The 14,469-nt window shown below is 41.2% G+C and overlaps 2 non-coding genes across 2 annotated transcripts; both read right to left on the bottom strand.

Annotated features, from left to right (window-relative positions):
- Positions 1 to 12,979: 12,979 nt before the first annotated feature.
- On the bottom strand, positions 12,980 to 13,052 carry TRNAV-CAC (transfer RNA valine (anticodon CAC)). Its single transcript has one exon. It is a non-coding gene; the product is annotated as a tRNA-Val (tRNA).
- Positions 13,053 to 13,340: 288 nt separating this feature from the next.
- TRNAP-UGG (transfer RNA proline (anticodon UGG)) lies at positions 13,341 to 13,412 on the bottom strand. The gene has a single exon. It is a non-coding gene; the product is annotated as a tRNA-Pro (tRNA).
- Between the last annotated feature and the right edge of the window lie 1,057 nt (positions 13,413 to 14,469).

Below are 14,469 nucleotides of genomic sequence, written 5' to 3'. Positions count from 1 at the left end.
AACAAATCAAACCTATGACAACCTGGATAATCCGTGCGGCCATTGTTTTGATTTCACAGAGAACTTTTGCAAAAGAATGTGCTAACGAGCAAGTCGTATGACATCTTTATTGACGTACCTATGTCCATCCTTACGTCAATCTCGGCACCTTTAAGGTATAAATATTGCCGACCTTGCCCTATGCAAACACACGCGTGGTGACAAGACGGAGCAGCCATACTTGCCGAAGCCGAGAGCAGAAGCAGACCCCGCAGGCAGCAGCCCCGCCTTCCTGACGCGCTGAGAGACGCGCTGCTATCTCAAGCCGAGAGACCCAGCACCGGCGCTTCTGGGCAGCCCTCGCAGGCAGCCTGGAATATCGAGAGCAGAGAAAGAGATACCATTCCTCATTCATCCTAAATTCCAGGTACAGAACTGAATAACCCCTCCTAGAGAATTCTTTAGTTATTCACTTGGCAAAAACAAACTTAAACTAAACTGTAACTTTCTATTCCCGCCCACGCATTAGACTTAGGTCAGGTACACGGGGTAGGCGTATTTAGAAACACCAGTTGAGTACGTTTAGTCAAATGTATATGTGTATGTAAATATATTTTAATCATTTTAAACATCATATGGCTCAGAAACCATATCAATGTTTTTACAGTATTATTTTATACTATTGCTTCTAATGTATGCACTTTACTTAACTATAAGTATTGCAATAATATCGATCCATTTCTCTTGTACGAGAAAAGAGACTGATCAATAAATAACATCTTTTATTGAACACGCCCGTCTCTTCCTTTTCTCTACATTCTGATGAGACTAAGAATGCACGTACTGACTGAGTAAAATAATTGCCTTGTGCTCACACGACTCTCGAGATTGACTCTTGATTAGGGGAGAGCAAAGTTGTCATGTTCTATGGTTGTCAGAAACTAAATCCCTTCTTGTCTAATCAGGGGAGTTAATCCTTCCTTGAACATTCGAGAAAGTTTCTAGCGAACTCTGAGCTTAGCTGGCAAACCCAAAAATTAAGTCTAGTATCGACAGTAGTAGACCTAGTTAACGTCTGGCCTAGGCCTTTACTGCTGTAGGCACTATTCCAATGCGCAGAGCCTATTGGGAAAATAGGAGCTACACTACATGGCGCCCAACGCGTTTGGAAAGGGCGATAAAACTAACGTAAGACATTTAGAGTAACTCAGTTGTGCTTTCTCACTCAGACCCCTTTTCCCAAATACTCCAAAGACGTCTGGAGTGGGTGAAAGGTTATTATATCCTCCAAAACCTCGCAGGAGGGAACTCCTATGTATGGTTCTTGGTCTAGTCAACGTTGAAGGATAAAACAGTTCCAAAATATTGTGCATCTAATCTCTGTTTCCATAAAGAAACCTGATCTGCAAACAAAAATAATACCATCCTGTCAGTAAAATGGGAGACAGCGATGGAGAAAGAGAGGCAATTAGATTAGCTACTGAAATAGCAGATGCTGATGCTACCATGCAAGCAGCAGACGCGGATATAATACTTATTCCGGTCATTAAAAGGAGATCTATAACCTTAAAACTTATAGAAAATGGACTGACACCTAGAGGTGGCACAGTCATATTCGTAATTGAGGCACACGAATATCGGCAGACAGAGGTATACTATACATGGATACATTTTCCAGCAGCAAATGCTGTAACAAAGTACTTCCACTATTACAAAGTAGAGGAACCTCCTGAAACGTACACTCCTTTCGAGGAGGTGGAAGTACCACTCAAATTCCAAGAGCATTTGCTCTTATTTGATGGCGCCCTAATACATAACAATCACATTACAAGGCTCGGTCCTTTAGGAAGACCAGGAGCAACGTGGCCGGTCCTAGCCGGATACACACCACATCCAGACATCGAAAGAATGCCTGCAGCAGAGCTATTAATACAGCTAAAACAACTACTAAAAATTCATAGACAATTAGTTCAGTATGTAATGCGGACTTCAACAATTCAGCCAGCGATTAAAATTCCACAGCTGACCCCTCACCAGGGGAACACAAATAAAATCACACCACAGAACATCCAATCCTGCCTAGGTAAAGTTCCAGCTAAACGGGAACAAATACCATTCTGGTTGGCACAGAAAATTACCCAAATAGAGGCGGTGTTTCCTGACACCACCCCATTAGAAAAACACAGGATTCTGACTATATGTCTCCCAATGGGAATCGCACCACACATTGAGGACTGTGACACTTGGGGTACAGTCTTTGCTTCCATCTATACAAAAACGCACGGTGTTCCATCCATTTCGGTGATACCAGATGTGCTAAAACAAATTCAAGATGAATACGGTCCAGAACCTGCTTTAACTCTTGGTATGAAATTACTGAAAGACTTCAAGCAGGTCTCGGCTATATTACTAGCCAACATAAAGGGTGAAGCAGCAAACGTGGCGATCCGCCAGAGGTTAAAAGAGACAGATATAGCAGACCAACCAGCTGAAATTGCCAGAATCATAGAAAAATCCTATGAAGAACTAGGCAGAGATAGTCTAGGTGGAATACCAGTAAAACCGCAACTGACTACAATTCCAGAAAAAATATTTTTTAATAATAATTCACCAAAAAAGAACTGGGATGGAAATAAACAATCCAATCCTAAAGAAAAGAAATTCCAGTCCAGAGGAAGGTCTCCTAGGCGAAGAGAGAAATCTCCGAACCCGAGACAAAGGTCACCTCAGAGTGAACCCTCTGGGAATAGATATAACCTTAGAAATAGGGATAATATTAAAAAACCTGATAGATATCAAGACATTGATACACGTCCCTCTCAATCTTTTCAGAATTCCTCGCAGAAATCGGAAAGAAGAGGACGATCAGAAGAGCACGCCAAGTCCAAAGACAAGGAACCTGCTCAACTGAAAAAGAAATCACAATTTCCAAAAAAGAAGGTAGCCAGTATCAAGGTAGTTAACAATGCCGAGAATACTGAGGACACAACTGAAAAACGGAGAATGGGCTCAGACAATGCTAGACAGCGCAGCAGAGGTGAGCATAGCTCGCAAAGTCCTTATGAATCATCTGGAGACAGTGGACACGAATGAATACCTTCAAGTGGAAACTGCAGATACCAGAGTTAGCAAGCCCCACAAAATATACGAGATAACATTACGTATAGAGGGAGATAAGACTAGGAAAATAAGGGGACTATTTTGGGATAACCTATCCAAGGGCTATGACATCCTTCTAGCTGAAAAAGACTGGCCACCAGAGTTTGTCAGGGAGTGCCCTCATGGCGAAGAAGTAATTATGCCTGCCTTCTCGAATCAAATACCGATTCATAAAAAATATACACTTGCTAGAAAGTGGGCAGTGGCCTTAGCACCTGCTTTATATAAAAATCATGTAGGATGGGATGAGGATTCTCCTCCTCACAAAGTCCAGTTAAAATCACAACCTACTGCACAAAGGCAGTACCCAATTAAGCAAGAAGCTAAAAAACAAGTAAATGAAATACTAGATCAGCTAGAATACCAAGGGGTGATTGAAACTTGCACCTCACAAATGAACAATCCTTTATTTCCGGTCTCCAAACCAGACAATTCGTACCGTCTAGTTTTGGATTACCGACACCTTAACACATGTTGCAAAACTTTTGCAGTGCAAAACTCACACAGTGCTGCACTAATGAATAACATAGTGCGCAAAAAATACAAAACAACCTTGGACATCTCCAACGGATTCTTTTGTCAAAACATAGCACCAGAGAGCAGATATTTAACTGCATTCTCAGTAAATGGCACTCAAAAAACAATTCTGTCGGTTAGCCCAGGGGTACAAGAACAGCCCGGGGGTATTCTCAGCGAGAGTAACAGAATTACTACAACTATATGATGATGAAGCATTATCTTATGTCGATGACATTTACTTAACAGATGATGACTTGGAAACTCACTTGAAAAGAGTGAACACCATAATACTTGGTTTCGCTGCAGAGGGTTACAAATTCAACTTCAAAAAGTCCAGAATTGCCCATCTGAAAATCCAGTACGGAGGATATGAATTATCAAGTATTGCCTGGTTAACAGTCTTTTAAGAACTAGAAGAATTAAAAAATCTAAAATATGAAAAAACGTATCCTCTGCCAATCGACATTCTGCCTCTACGACATTACGCCTGTGTAATCTATACAGACGGACATGCTCAACCCTCCGTTTGGGGAGAACATGCATACAATCCCACATGTGAGATTACAAAAGAAGTGTGGCACGGAGGTAAACTAAGACCTCTATTAACAAAATCACACTCAGTAGAAACTAATTCAGAACTACAAACTGAAATATTAGCTTTGAAAATGGCGCTAGATAATGCGGATCGCGAATTCCCGACGCTTATAGTGTCAGATTCATATTTCTGCGTCAAAGCATATAACAAGGATTTGCAGACCTGGATTCAGAACGATTACAAAGATGACACGGATGCACCAATAAAGCAGAGACTGCTCTGGGAACAGGTAGCTCTTTTGAAAAAAGAACTACCAAAGACTCACGTGACACACTCACTGAGTCACCAGCGTGATGGCGTTCACGTTGTAGGGAATTCATTGGCTGAAACAGCCGCAGCGGCAGCCAGTAAACCGGCTCCCGTAGATCGAAAAAAGCGTACATTAAAATACATTGACGGCGAAACATTGCTGGCAGTAAAAACGTCATCAAAAGGCGACTGCTCGGCGTTACCGATCAACTATCCACTCAATTACACATACATCATAGATGCAAACTCCATTCCTTTTGCTCGAATCCCTGGAGTGGGGGATAGAGTGATTCCAAACATGGACAGGAGAAACTTGTTAATCGCAGACGCACACATGGGCGAGGGTCTCAGACACCTTAAATTAAAGGATTCTCTGGAAGAATTACAATCACGGTACTGGTGGCCAGGTATGAGCCTGCACTACACCATGTTTGTAAAAAACTGCCCAAACTGCAACAGAGATCGCAGTGGGGAGAGAAGCAGTTTAATACCTCGTCGTATCAAGGCAGATAACATCACCACTAAAAAGAATGGCTTGCGATTAACATATACAGGCTAGTTCCCACTTATAATGTAGATCCACAACACTCGGCTGACGTCCGGACTGTTATACAAGATTTGCGAGTCTAAATGGCATATACGCTAAGAGCATGCTACGTTCGACCATTTTTTTCTTTTTCTCAGGCAATCCAGCCTGGGGGGGGGAAAGAATGGCCAAATGAGCACAGCCCAGCGGGAATCTTCTCACTTCCTTCCTGAGGGTATGGGATGGTGTAAAGAAAAAACCAAGACAGAAAGCAATCTATAATAGAAAGGATATTAGGTTCGGGAGCTGGGTGGGTCAAACATCTAATAAGTGTCCAACGTAGTCTTAATAACTTGCCAAGAAATTCTCTGAAGGGATTCAGTCCGTACGAATTATTATTCGGAACTAGGATGTTGATCTCTGACCTTGATAGTCAGACTTCAGTGGTAACAGAAAAAAGCTTTGATGTCAAAGACCGTTTGGCTATTTTGCAGGACTTAAACAAAACAAGAAAAGACCTGAGCAACATACAGTTGAAAGAACAGCCAACGACCACTGAAGAATCACCACCTGTCCCAGCAAGACCTGTCTGGATTCCAAAAGTCGGGGATCTAGTCAGGGAGAAGATCGCGGTAAAGAAGGAATTTGGGCCTTCTTACAGAAAAGCAGTTCCTGTATTGTCTGTCAACGGGACAAGATCAGTTGTACTACCGCCACTTGCTGGAAAAAAGGAGAACCGAGTTGTATCCATCGACCTGGTAAAACCACAACATGTGGCCGATAACAAACAGTAGGCCAAGTGGACTCCCAATAAGTAGCAGAACACCAAGGTTTGCTACCAGTACAGAGGTCCTATCAAAGAGGCTCATCACATTCGAAACGCCTACGGAAGAACAACAAGGACTATGCAACAATGCAATAGAACTTAGACCTCTGAAAACCCAAATAAAGACATTTAGCAGAGACACACCAATCTATACAGAAGTACCAAGTGAAAATGCAAGAAACAAAAATCCTGAACCAATTGGAACAATTGACAGAACTGCATCCGGTTACTTCATCAACTTCGATGATTCGTCTGAAGGCTTCAGCGAACAAAAGACACAGCCATCATCAAAATCCTTTAAAGACAAAGCGAAGGAACTTTTGAAACAACTGAAAGAAACATATCTAGTTTCTCCATGGATTGAATTTTGGGTGGGTTTTGGTGCATTTATCCTCATACTTTGGCTCATCATGGTATTTACCTTGGGACGCTTCATTGAGGGAAAATATGCTAAAATGGACACAGCAAGTCAGAACATCAACTTGGTCCTCAAACCACACACATCTTCACACGTCGAGAAAAGAGAACTTTCTTCAGAACTTTCTTCAGCCAACTTCACAGCAATTCCAATATCTGGTGGGGTAGCCTGGGACAACACTGACTATGAAATTTATGGTCCGGTCGAGATCCTGAAATATCCACACCAAATCAAGATCTCCTTGAGTGACTTTGCAAAACCAAACTCATTTGCTGATGATTGGGACTTTGAAAGTATAAACAATATGATGTCTGACTTAGTAATGTCTGCTAAATTTACAAAACATGATTATTTGCAGGGTTCTACAAATTATGACAGCATGTACTGCTATAACCATTATGGTAACCATTTCTTGCATAAATCTGCACAACCTAGAAATGTTTTAAATTTTAATCAATGGGAACATTGTGCTACACCTCCAAAAGGGAGCTCTAGAACCGTGTATGGCAAATATTCATATTTTTCAGGTTTTAACATAACTAATGCTGAAACATTTTATTACAAATTGTCAAACAAGACAGGGATGAAAACCATGATAACCAACACAAAATTGATATATTCAGATTCTTTCTTTGAAAAAATGAATACTTTTGGATTTGATTATTGGGACAAACATGTTGATTTGAAAAGTGTTTGGGGCACAAAAGAATGGCAAGTACAGGGTTTAGAAGCTTTGTTTAGAGCCTGCATGATCCCAGAACAAATGATATTTTTAAATGACACCGTTCAACAAACCACCTGTCTTGGCTTAGCCAAAATCAAAGATTTAAATAACCTGTCTATTCCAAAGCCAACAATGTTTAGCAATAACTCTGAAACAGATGAAGAAATAGACATAAACCATATACTTAACCAAAACAGAACACATCCTGATTGGAAACAATGGTTGATCTGGCCCACAGATACAAATAACTGTCAAGATAGATTCCTGAATAAAACACAGGGTTTCAAAATGACCAGGCCAGACCCTAGATATCCCCAAAGACATCACCCAGGGATAATAACAACCTACAGTGTGGGCAAATTATGCCTTCAATGGCTACAAACTTCCACACTGCCTGAAATTAAGCAACACCTAACTTTACTTACTGATGGTGCTGACTTGCGTGATTTCATAATGGGACCACGCAAACAGCGTCAAAAGCGTTTCATAGCAGCCTCTGTATATGCAGCATACAATGAGGCCTGGAAGGTTACTCAAATTGAGACAGCAGAGAGAATACGGGAAATTGACCGTATTAATTTGGAAAAATCACTTTCTGTAGTGGACAATGGGTTAATGACTCTGTCCTCCAGAATTTTTTCATTGGACAGCATTGTGTCTTCAGCAATCGATATATTATCGCAAGACTTACTGTTATTACAACATGGTCAGTCACAATTGCGTTCTATTGTACAGCTTGGCTGGACGTTACAAAATCTGCGTTCAGGCTATGTGCCTTGGCGTTTAATCAACACAACGTCACTATTCCAAATCTTTAACCTTACTGATAGACAAATCGGTATGGCTCAGAAGGGTGCTGATTATACAATCTTGAGCATTGAAAAACTAGAAAGATTACCGTTGACAATGTCAGAACGACCTGTCAGTGAATGGATAATCCACGGAATCATAAATATTCCAATCTCAACCTTCAGGTTTCAATACTGCCAAAAATATATACAGGCTGGCATGTACGAGAAATTGGGAAAGGGGTACCTTAAAACAACATGGAACCTGCCCTATTCACATGCATGTGTCAGTAACAAAGAACAGAAAGTGTTTCTTAGTGGCAACAATTGTGCTATGTCACTAAGCGGCACGCTTCTGTGTAACGGTATTAGTTTGCACGGAGCCTGTGAAGGGAATTCATACAACCTTTCATGTCACCAGCAAGGCGCACCTGCAACTGAAATAGAACCATTCTTTCAAAGACTCTATAATGGGAGTTACATTCTTATTGTAGACCGCAGATGCTGTAGTCTTATGCCCGGGACTCCTTATCTCGTCACTACGACGGCGAAGGTCAAGTGCTGTGGACGTTCTTTGTTTCCCAGCTCCTTTCCAGACAGGGAGGCAAGGGCATGGCCCAGTTTGAAAATTACTTCTATTCGAATAGACACTTTAAGCAGAATGAAAACAGTGCTTCTTCAGACGCCTACAAGGCTCACGTCATCTAAAGAAACGTATGATCTACAAGTCGCAAGGACGACTGCAGAGATACATACATTATTATCAACTAATTCCCCCGTACATTTCGCGGAAATCCTGAGCGAAATCTTAAATATTTCTGATACCACAGGGGTCTCAAAGGTATTTAAGACAGTATTTTCGATGGCATTAACACCATTCAAAGCCATACTGGGTATTTTTCCAGACTTCGTCCATTCGATTTTTGGCGGACTTCCCCTGATCCTAGGACTAATTGCAGGAATCCTATTCCTAGTCCTTATTTTTCGTTATGGCAACCCATGTCACAGATCAAACTCTCGCGACAATGGAAGATACGATCCTAGCCATTGGATACCGGGACCGGATATCAAAAATCCTGGGACTATCCCGGCTTAGAGACCTAAACATGACTTGGTTTCTATCATTTCGACCAATGTGGCAAAGGTGTGTTTTACCTGTACTAAGGTGTCTGCTATGCGGAGAAGAATGCGTGTTAGACACCTGTCTGACGCTACAATCGGATGCGCCGGTGGATGCAGATACACTGTTGGTTCCTACCAAGGTTCACGCACTGTGCTGCCCTCAAAGGCTGCCAATTCTGATGACGGCATTCCTGGAATCTTCACCACTGCGATTGAAGAGTAGTGAAGTTCAAGATGAAAGCAGCATCGAACAGGTACGACCTTCTGTCAGCAATGCAAATCAGAATGTCAATGGAGACAATCATGCGCATGAATGCATGGTTACCCCTATTTCCGACTTAGAGGAACTTTCCCATGAAGCTGTTGACAGTTTTTTCGAAAGCCTGAATGATATGATGTTCTCTCCGGAACAGAAATAGAGACTTTTGAGTAAACTCGCACACGGCGTTCCCTGAATTCGGCCTTCAACTTTAAAAATAAAGTCACATGAACAATTACAATCCAGTTCACGGACAGCAACTTTTTTCAGCAAGCCCCTAAAATATTTTTCTATATATTTTTTCCCGGGACACTGATTTTCTGCTTAAAGTAAGAGACTATTCCTAGAGAACTAAGATTTCTATTTTAGACACTTTATAGACTTTATAGACTTTAGCTGCCCGCTGGTATGTTCGCAATAGATTTTATGTGATGAAATGGTTTTCGACTTTTTTTCTGTATAGCCATATTAAGAGCCATTTCATGTGTATTTCTCATATACCAACAATCAATAATGCATAACAATGCGTGTTCACTTTTGCATCTAATTCATAGCTTAAGTGCATACAATATATATGACTGCAATTTTTCAGTATATTTGAAAATTTCGAAATGCATTTATGTATTTTGGGGTGGTAAGGTATACACTATACTCTATAGTATGTTGTACTATGTTATACTATGCATAGATTAGTAGATATGACCATAGTTAGCGTGGAGTGGGTGTCGTGTATTTCTATAGGTTCTGATTCGATCCCCCTATTCCTGACCCTATTCTGGTTAAACTTACTAGCTAGTTAACTAACAGTCAGCCCATGAGGCAAGAAATCCCCCATGATGCAGATACCGTTATCTGACGCAGTCACACTACGGCACAGGAACGTGTTATCTGATTAGGTCATAACGCTTGAGATCTAATTAGACAAGCGACATTCCTCCAGCCCCTGATAAGGCATACGACGTTCTCATAACAAATCAAACCTATGACAACCTGGATAATCCGTGCGGCCATTGTTTTGATTTCACAGAGAACTTTTGCAAAAGAATGTGCTAACGAGCAAGTCGTATGACATCTTTATTGACGTACCTATGTCCATCCTTACGTCAATCTCGGCACCTTTAAGGTATAAATATTGCCGACCTTGCCCTATGCAAACACACGCGTGGTGACAAGACGGAGCAGCCATACTTGCCGAAGCCGAGAGCAGAAGCAGACCCCGCAGGCAGCAGCCCCGCCTTCCTGACGCGCTGAGAGACGCGCTGCTATCTCAAGCCGAGAGACCCAGCACCGGCGCTTCTGGGCAGCCCTCGCAGGCAGCCTGGAATATCGAGAGCAGAGAAAGAGATACCATTCCTCATTCATCCTAAATTCCAGGTACAGAACTGAATAACCCCTCCTAGAGAATTCTTTAGTTATTCACTTGGCAAAAACAAACTTAAACTAAACTGTAACTTTCTATTCCCGCCCACGCATTAGACTTAGGTCAGGTACACGGGGTAGGCGTATTTAGAAACACCAGTTGAGTACGTTTAGTCAAATGTATATGTGTATGTAAATATATTTTAATCATTTTAAACATCATATGGCTCAGAAACCATATCAATGTTTTTACAGTATTATTTTATACTATTGCTTCTAATGTATGCACTTTACTTAACTATAAGTATTGCAATAATATCGATCCATTTCTCTTGTACGAGAAAAGAGACTGATCAATAAATAACATCTTTTATTGAACACGCCCGTCTCTTCCTTTTCTCTACATTCTGATGAGACTAAGAATGCACGTACTGACTGAGTAAAATAATTGCCTTGTGCTCACACGACTCTCGAGATTGACTCTTGATTAGGGGAGAGCAAAGTTGTCATGTTCTATGGTTGTCAGAAACTAAATCCCTTCTTGTCTAATCAGGGGAGTTAATCCTTCCTTGAACATTCGAGAAAGTTTCTAGCGAACTCTGAGCTTAGCTGGCAAACCCAAAAATTAAGTCTAGTATCGACAGTAGTAGACCTAGTTAACGTCTGGCCTAGGCCTTTACTGCTGTAGGCACTATTCCAATGCGCAGAGCCTATTGGGAAAATAGGAGCTACACTACAAACTGCCTAATGCAGGACTAAAGCATTCCTTGCATAGCCTCTAACATCATAACATAACTGAGCTGCTGGTAACAAGCTAAGCAATGCCTTCCCAAAATGAGAAGTACATGTGCTTATGTGCTTATCCGCTCAATCAGGCTCGATCAGGCGAGATATAGAAAAGGTGGAAAGGGTCCAAATGGCTGTCCCTTCCTTTTTAGGGTGGGTCCTGCTGACTATCATAGGATTCCTCTTAAGAGTGGCCAGGGTCAGAGGAAAAACTTTCAATGCTTCTTAGTGTTCTCTCCAGAAGCAGGCATTTTCTGTGCCTTTAATTTCAGGCTTTTCCCAGCAGTCTCTGTTCTGCCTATGTAAATTAACAAAAGCAGTGCTTATTCCTCACTTGCTCTAATGTCCTTCCTGTCCACAAAGCTCTGCCTAAGTATGCTTTTTTTCTTTTTCAGGGAAATTCTAAATGGTTTCTCTGTCCACTCTGTGGCAGTAGAATGCTGATTATGATGCCATGTTTTGTGGAATCACCAAGGTACAACTACAGAGGAATATATGAGTCTGAAGGACATGGAACTCTTAGCTAACACATCACAATATGTGATGCTTGCCAACCAAGCACTACATTCTGGTGCGCTGATGATCAGAACATTCTGCTCCTAAAGGAAAGAAAATACCGCTTGATTGAAAATAAAGTCTCTGTTTATATTAACGCTCTCTCTCTCCCTATATCTATCTATCTATCTATCTATCTATCTATCTATCTATCTATATATCTATCTATCTATCTATCTATCTATCTATCTATCTATCTATCTATCTATCTATCTATCTATCTATCTATCTATCTATCTATCTTTATATATGGATACATGCATACACCTACTCATAGATATGCCATGCATTTCTTTGGATTTGTTTCAACCTCTTGCCATTTATTTGAGAATCCCTACTTTTCAAGTGACTGCAAATGAAGTCATCTCTGGCACGTTTTGGCTGATGCACGGTAACCAAAACACAAGACAACTTTTAATAAAAATCATTGGTTTCTTTGTTAACGTGCACTGTCAAACATGGGACTTTCACACGTCAGGTAAACATGATAACCAATACACAACAGAAGCAGATGCAGATTGCTTATCAATGTCGTGATAGAACAGTTGTGATTTGAGTAGTAGAAGCGCCCCTGAATTGATACTTATTATATACAGCCTGTAAGATAGTCAAAAATGCATGCTAGGAGAGGAGATGCAAATATAAATGTATTAGAAAAATACATAAAGAGGAGTGATATGCTTTTATTCATGCAAGGCTAGAAAAAATCCCCATACTGTCGAAAGCATTCATACACCACCAAATGGAAATAAACAATTCTGACATTAAACGAAAAGGTGACGATGCATTTGTATCATCACCTTGAGAAGGATCATCTAGGAATTGAGCCCAAGCCTCAGCACTTAAAACCAGAAACACTCCACTAAAATAGGAGGCCTGTTGGTGCCAACAATTCTCAAAGTTAATGCTTGTTCTGGTTGAGCATTGAACCGAATGCAGGGCTCTTTTGAAAGTGAGGTCTGTGAATCAACAGATACATCCACATGCCAATTATGTTATTGTTTTTAAGAGAATTCACTTTCTTGGAACGAGACTGCATGAACCCATCTTCAGGGCCTGGACAATTTCATGCAAAACGGCAACTCTCAACATTGCAGCCAAGACAATATAACTAGTGTTTCTGCCCGGTTTCGAACCGGGGACCTTTCGCGTGTGAGGCGAACGTGATAACCACTACACTACAGAAACAGATACCTACAGGTGATTCTTCTGTGATGAAACTGTTCAAAAAAGACTATTCCAAGGGCATCTGGTTTTAGATGTCTTTCATGCAACCTGCCCGACAGCCCTATCTGAACGCTTGTATATGCCTTGCAAGTTCAGCATTTTTGCAAAATGCTTAAAGAGAAATGTTTCCTATTTGCTCAGGCAGGGCAAGGTTAAAAGCATGAGACTCTAGCAAATAATCATCCACTACTGCAAAGAGACAATTGATATTGGCTTTGAAATGCATACTTCAAAAGAGCACCAATGAAAGGGCTCGTCCGGGATTTGAACCCAGGACCTCTCGCACCCAAAGCGAGAATCATACCCCTAGACCAACGAGCCGTTGAAAGACCCTCACCTCTGAAAAGGTAATACCAGCTCTAAGCCCGCAATGAAGATCATGCTGGGGTCTTTTTCATGCTTGGTCTGTGAATTCACAGGAAATTCAGTGTCAACTTACCCTTTCTCAAACGATAGCACTATCATTTGTAAGTGTCCCCTTTTATTTTTTCTCAGCATTGGACAAGTCTTACAGGAAGTCAGCAATTATTTATATATTTCTGCATTGGCTAGAGCCTAAAGAGAAAGAATAAAAAGCTGTTCATAACAACATAAGAAACACATTTTGCCTTTTCTCTCAAATACTTATTCCCTTTGTGCAAATCGAAATGCCAAGGTGAATAGCTGGGCCACAGATTCTGGCTAATTATCTATCTCTTGAATGCAAGAAGCAATAAAAACTGCCTAATGCAGGACTAAAGCATTCCTTGCATAGCCTCTAACATCATAACATAACTGAGCTGCTGGTAACAAGCTAAGCAATGCCTTCCCAAAATGAGAAGTACATGTGCTTATGTGCTTATCCGCTCAATCAGCGCTCAATGAGGCTCGATCAGGCGAGATATAGGAAAGGTGGAAAGGGTCCAAATGGCTGTCCCTTCCTTTTTAGGGTGGGTCCTGCTGACTATCATAGGATTCCTCTTAAGAGTGGCCAGGGTCAGAGGAAAAACTTTCAATGCTTCTTAGTGTTCTCTCCAGAAGCAGGCATTTTCTGTGCCTTTAATTTCAGGCTTTTCCCAGCAGTCTCTGTTCTGCCTATGTAAATTAACAAAAGCAGTGCTTATTCCTCACTTGCTCTAATGTCCTTCCTGTCCACAAAGCTCTGCCTAAGTATGCTTTTTTTCTTTTTCAGGGAAATTCTAAATGGTTTCTCTGTCCACTCTGTGGCAGTAGAATGCTGATTATGATGCCATGTTTTGTGGAATCACCAAGGTACAACTACAGAGGAATATATGAGTCTGAAGGACATGGAACTCTTAGCTAACACATCACAATATGTGATGCTTGCCAACCAAGCACTACATTCTGGTGCGCTGACGATCAGAACATTCTGCTCCTA

This window comes from Lissotriton helveticus, chromosome 8 (assembly GCF_964261635.1).
Source record: "Lissotriton helveticus chromosome 8, aLisHel1.1, whole genome shotgun sequence".
NCBI lineage: Eukaryota > Metazoa > Chordata > Amphibia > Caudata > Salamandridae > Lissotriton > Lissotriton helveticus.
The sequence above is the reverse complement of the archived record's forward strand: the minus strand, read 5'-3'. Positions and strand labels throughout refer to the sequence as shown.